This window comes from Chroicocephalus ridibundus, chromosome 3, assembly GCF_963924245.1.
Source record: "Chroicocephalus ridibundus chromosome 3, bChrRid1.1, whole genome shotgun sequence".
Lineage (NCBI taxonomy): Eukaryota > Metazoa > Chordata > Aves > Charadriiformes > Laridae > Chroicocephalus > Chroicocephalus ridibundus.
In genome coordinates, this window is record NC_086286.1 from 118,337,201 (window position 1) to 118,342,465 (window position 5,265).

Consider the following 5,265-nt stretch of genomic DNA (forward strand, 5'->3'; position numbering starts at 1 on the left):
TACTGCTGAGTTTCGGCAGGCACTCAAACCCTCTCCTTTCAGGGTTTTTGCTGAAAACTCCTGTTTTACCACCCTAGGACAACAGCTGGCCGGTCACCTACGACTGGAGTTCCCAGGTTTCGTATAGAGGGAGAAATGCACTGGTGGCATCAGCAGAAGTTCCTTCCATGCTGTCCCCAGTCCCTTCCCTGGTGTCCCCCGCCCCCCCTTAATCATGTGCAGCAGCTCCTAGCTCTGTGTACAGAAGGAGGGATCTAGCTGGCTCCTGCCTATCACTTCCAGAGATAAGGCAGGTGTGACAAGTTTTGATGGTGTATTTTTGGAGGTTTGTTTTTCAGGTTTTTTATGCTTACTATTTGGAAATACATTGCATACTGCAGTGGTACGTGTACCACCGTGTGGGGATCCCCGGGACTGGTGGTGCATCTTAAGCATACAGCTCTCCCCGACACAGGTTTTTGGGGGTGGACAAGTAGGGGTTCATGCTGAGGTCCTGTCTACACAACAAAGTCACATCGGCTTTACTTAAATTGGAACAGCTTTGTTCTGAGATCTGCTGTCTATCCAAGTGCTAATCTTTCTTTCTATCTTACCTATTTATTCTTTGCTTTATGCCATTTTGAAGTAGGATTTTCTATTTCTAAAAGCACTTCATCTTTTCTGCCTTTTTAAAATTTAGCGGTTGCCCTTACCTAGTTCCTCTTTTGACTTCTAGTGAGCACATACACGTGTGTGCATGCACATGCATACACATAAGCACACATACATATACGCGTGTGTGTTTGCACACACAGAACAGAGTACATTGGTCCCAATTATGTTTTGTATCATCTCAAAGAATGGTCTGGAAGGCTGCCCAGCTGCTTTTCCCATGCTAAAGCACACTAGAGGAAGAAGAGTAGTAAACTGGAGTAAATAAAAGATGTGGTAAATAAGAGCAAACCATTGGCACTAGGGTAAGATGAGACCGTCTGTGTGCAGAGAGCAGACTAAAAGGCAATTCATAAACCCAGCAGTGCCGATACCTGAAGCAGCATACTGCTCCAGATGGCTACATGTTGCATCATCCTTTCTCTGTTCCCATGTTTTCCTCTTACATTTGCTGCTTTGATGCCAGTGGGGCTAAATCTTGCTAGAATCATAGAATCATTTAGGTTGGAAAAGACCCTTGGGATCATCGAGTCCAACCGTCAGCCCCACTCTACAAAGTTCTCCCTTACACCATATCCCTTAACACCACATCTAAACGAGTCTTAAACACATCCAGGGATGGTGACTCCACCACCTCCCTGGGCAGCCTATTCCAGTGTCTGACCACTCTTTCTGTGAAGAATTTTTTCCTAATGTCCAGCCTAAACCTACCCTGCTGCAGCTTGAACCCATTCCCTCTTGTTCTATCGCTAATGACCTGTGAGAAGAGACCAGCACCAACCTCTCTACAATGGCCTTTCAAGTAGTTGTAGAGAGTGATGAGGTCTCCCCTCAGCCTCCTCTTCCTCAAACTAAACAGTCCCAGCTCCTTCAATCCCTCCTCATCAGATTTATTCTCCAGGCCCTTCACCAGCTTCGTTGCCCTCCTCTGCACTCGCTCCAGCACCTCGATATCTCTCTCGTGTTGAGGTGCCCAGAACTGGACACAATTCTCAAGGTGTGGCCTCACCAGTGCTGAGTACAGGGGGACAATCACCTCCCTCCTTCTGCTGGTCACCTACCGGTTTATCTGCACCATGCTCTAAGCAATGGTAAGTGTAGAAGCGTGACGGCTTAAAGTTTGAATTAGGATTTATTTTTTTTCCGGGCAGTGTTTGCAGGGAGAGAGGTATAATTTGGAAAGTTTGACAGTTTGAGGAAACAGGTTGAAGACGACCTATTTCGCATTTTCTCCTAACAGAAGTGACGCTGACTTGCCTAATAATCTAGTTTCTTAAAAGAGGTGGCTTTCCAGAAACCTCCACCTGGAAATGTGATCAGCTGAACTTTTCTGCATTAGACAAAGAATTTCATTCTCAGCTTATAGTGAAGTGGCCTAAAAAACTCCTATCATCTAGAGGAGGAAAAACAGGATAAGAGAGGAAAGGGTTTTAACTGGTGTCTGTATTCTTTGCATAGACCATTGGCTGAAAGACGTTCTACTGGGTCAGGAACATTTCATACCATAATCTTCCTGAACATCAAACTTTGTAGTCAATCCATTTTGATCTTTTGTCCCCACCGTTAATGGAAAGATTCTCAAGGTTTTTAATTATTTCAATGTTTATACATGCCAGTTTCTGGTTGGTTTTTTTTTTTTTTCTTTCGTCCCATATTATTCTTTAGCCTAAAATGCTCCTCTCCATCTTTTGTATTGTCCTGTACCACAACAAGCGTGCGGACAGCAACTGTAGGACCCGTCAGTTTGTGTTTTCCCGAGCTGAACAAACCAAACACCATTAGTTTACTGTGGGAAGAGACTCTGTACTCCCACATCATTTTAATGCTTTTCCTCCATTCCTTCCCAGCATGAATTCATCCTACAGCATGTAGCTGATGGTGAGGGGCTCGCTAGCTCTTTGTATAATGATACCCACAATGCTGAAAATTCCCTCTATTTTCTGGAAATGCCTTTGCTACTACATTCTGTAGTTATTTATTTTTTCCTTTCTTACAGCTGCATCAGTCAGATAATTATTCTAAAGCTGACTAATTCACCTAGCCCTTTCTTCCCCTGTCTTATTCCCAGGTCAGAGCAGAAATTCCTGTTGCTACCCCCTCCAATCCCCTGACCTTGTCCTGTTAGAAGTTGATCCCAATTGTTACTTGTCAGAACATTAAAATATTCGACACTGTTGAGGCTGACCGAATTCCCAACAGCGAATGTAATTCCGTGTATTCCCTTCCGTTTCAAACAATATTTAGAAAGACGGCCCCCGAATGAGGTCTTTCCTCGCTGCTCCCTGTCTTGCAGGGCCTGCTGCAGGCTCCTCCTTACCCCACTCCTCCACACTTTACAGCTCTTCCGCTAATCCCCAGCTTCCTCCTTTGGATTATTCATTTTCTGCGTGGCACCAATCAATTGCTTTCCTGAAATTCAATTAGATTAGGTTGCCTTTGACTGAAAAAAAACCCTGCTATCAGAAAGCAAGAGATCTGATCAGTCTGGCACAATCTACTTTTAGTGAATCTGTTTTATATTTTACCCCACGTAGCAGCATCCTGTCTCTTAATTTTTTCTACCTGTCAGATCCTTTCGTAAGATCCTGCACACTGCTGAGGCCAGACCTTTTCTCCCCTCTGTCCTTAGTGCAGACACTCCATTTTTCTGCAGTAAAATCGCTGTCCTCTAATTTGACAAGCTTATTAAAAATGCTGTCCACCAGGCTTCCAGCTTCACGAGCTAAACGCCACCCCAGCACGCCAAGGAACTATTTGGCTTTGAGCCTCTGTCTCATCTCCTGCGTATTTAAAGGGGGGGGGGGTTGAGTTTTGCTGCTACCTCGAATGGAGCAAATTTCACCCTGCACCTTTATTCCACTCCTCATTTCCGTCAACGTACGCACTAGTCCTGATGAAGACCCAGATAAGGCATTTATGAAATGTCTGAAATAGCTTTTCTCCTCCGTACCCCCGTAGAGCGGCCTTTTTTTTTTTTTTCTTTTCCCCTTCCTCTTCTCTATTTCAATTACAAGATTATACAGCCTTTTAGATTTGCTTTAGTTTCCTTTATAGGGTCTAATGCAACCTGACAAAGTGAGAATTGTGAGAAGTCCCCCTCCTCTCATAGTTTGCCTTCCCTGACATTCGGTGCATTTACAGCCTCCAGCTCATTTTTCCCTGAACAATGAAGGGGTCAGATTTTCTGCCAGCCGCATTCTTTGCGTCTCACTTGTGAGCGAGAGCAAATGTGATAATTGCTCCGGCGTGGAGGAAGAAGAAAGTCAGGAAGCACAGCGAAGAGAAACGTGACTTGGGAAAACCCAGGCCACGCTGTGCCAGAAGACAGAGGCAGACTCTCCCTTCTGCAGTGTTTCAGCACAACCAAGTTTCTCTAAAGTCCACGCTGAGGATCAGACCCCGCGGTTCACTTGCAAGGATTTTCACGTAGAAATTTCCCGCTTTTCCACAGCAGTTCATTTTTTTCCCTCCCCGCCACCTTAACTTCCTGCATTAATCACTAATTAGAAAAGTGGAAGCAAAAGTCTTGGGAAGGCCCGAGGAAGAGAACTGATAGCCGGTAAGACACTGCTATGCAAAAGTCAACTCTGATCTCACACAAGTCTTTTACCCAGCTCAAGGGACCGGCAGAAGCTGGCATGCAGTTTGAAAGCGCTTTCCAGCTTTGTTTCCCTATGGAAGCAAAGTCTTCTAAACTCAATCCCTCAATTCTTTTGCCTGATCCCAAACCCAAAACTTTCTGATTCCCAAGATCCCTGCAAACGTTTTCTGGTTGGGAAACACACAGCCCGCAGGGTTCCAGTGCGACCAAGAGGAGATTATAAACTGAAAAATAAGGTGGCTAGTTTACAAACCAGAAAAATTAAGTTTCTTACAGCTTAAAGCCTTGGAAAAGAAAATAATTGTATAAAGCGCAGTAAGACCCACCCAGACAGGCAGCAGCTTTTGACTTCCCTGTTTTGTGAAGGACATCTTGCTCTCCTCCTCCTCCCACGCAAGCCATAGCACCCCAGAGTAATGAATTGATGCCGTACACCAGAACGGTGTACGTTGCTCTCACACTTAAGGCAGGCCTGCTCTGTTCTCCCTCCTTGGGGGTACAATCTCCAAATTTGCCTTGGGAAGCACGTTCCAATAGAAAGACTTGGAGCTGCCCCTCCTGCAGCCCTCCCTGCTCTCGTACTCCTGGAGGCAGAAGACAGGTAGCAAGAGGGAGCCCTGGGGAAGATTTACAACTTTTTCCACCTTTTTTGGGGACAGTTACTGCGCTGCACAAGCAAGGAGAGCTCCCACAAATCAGAACCAGCATGAAACGCCGCAGGGTTCTAACAAAGATTTCATGCAAGCCTCAGCTCCAGCCCGCTCTTATCCCACGTCACTGCCCCGGGGCAGAGCAGCTCCCCAAAACCCGGACAGCCAGGGCAGGGGAAAGGAGAGGAAGGTCTCACTCATCCCCTTCAAATCCTGAGCTGAACCTCCCTATCTTCAGCACCAAAATTCACATTTCATACTTGGAACCCAACTTCCTTAAGGACCTGGGCAATCTTAAGAACCAGATCTACTTTGTGAAGGATTGTATAGAGCGATGGTCACAGATCAGACGCATTCTTGCCA